Genomic DNA, 896 nt, shown 5'->3' with positions numbered 1-896 from the left:
CTCAACTTATGTCCTCTGATAGCCTAGTTGGTATGTCACTACTACCGCCACACCCTGTTACATGAGGATTGCATGACGGTTGCAGTCCTTGGTAGCTACCGCATTTTCAATTTCTGCATGTCCCATAGTCCCCCTAGTGAAGGCTTAGAATTAAGAAGTGCACATGTCGGGTTGTTAAATCATGTTTCATCCTTACAACTCAACTGGGATCCATTTCTGGGTTGTACAAATACTTTCCCGGCGTGTTTGTATACTTCCAATTGTGCTATTATAGTGGAGTTGAGAGGAACGCAAATCATATCATGTATGTGTATGTTAAAACACGAGCATTATAATATATATAAGTTAAACTTTTCGCTCACAATTTATATCTCTCTTTTGGTAGCCTACGTTGGTAAGTACAACTATATCGCGCTTGTCATGAGGAAGCTGGGTTCGAGTCCTTGGCTCACAGTACCGCCTACTTTTCAAGTTATGCTTGTCGGTCTTTGACATGGGTTAGAATGAAAAGTGCATTGTCGGTTGTTAAGATATACGAATATATAAAATATAATATATATATATACTAATATATATATAAATATACATATACATATATATATATATATCATATATATATATACTATATATATATATAATGGTCGATGGTAGTCTCACCGTCTCCGATATTCGCGACGATGACAGCTTCTTCTCACGTTTTCTGGCAGGGAGGCTCTTCAACGGCTGTTATGAAAAAAAAAAGTTTTCAGAGGTGGCTTATGAGGCCAATTCTCGATCGGCAGACAGAGGAGGCATGGGGAGGGTAGGGGACAATATTCATTGTTTGGAGGCTTTGAGGGACGTGGCCTTGTTGCCTCGACTCTTGACCCTTCCTGAACGTTTTACCCCTGCGTTGG

The sequence above is a fragment of the Oratosquilla oratoria genome, chromosome 7 (genome assembly GCF_046742065.1).
Source record: "Oratosquilla oratoria isolate Oo_2021 chromosome 7, ASM4674206v1, whole genome shotgun sequence".
Lineage (NCBI taxonomy): Eukaryota > Metazoa > Arthropoda > Malacostraca > Stomatopoda > Squillidae > Oratosquilla > Oratosquilla oratoria.
The sequence above is the reverse complement of the archived record's forward strand: the minus strand, read 5'-3'. Positions refer to the sequence as shown.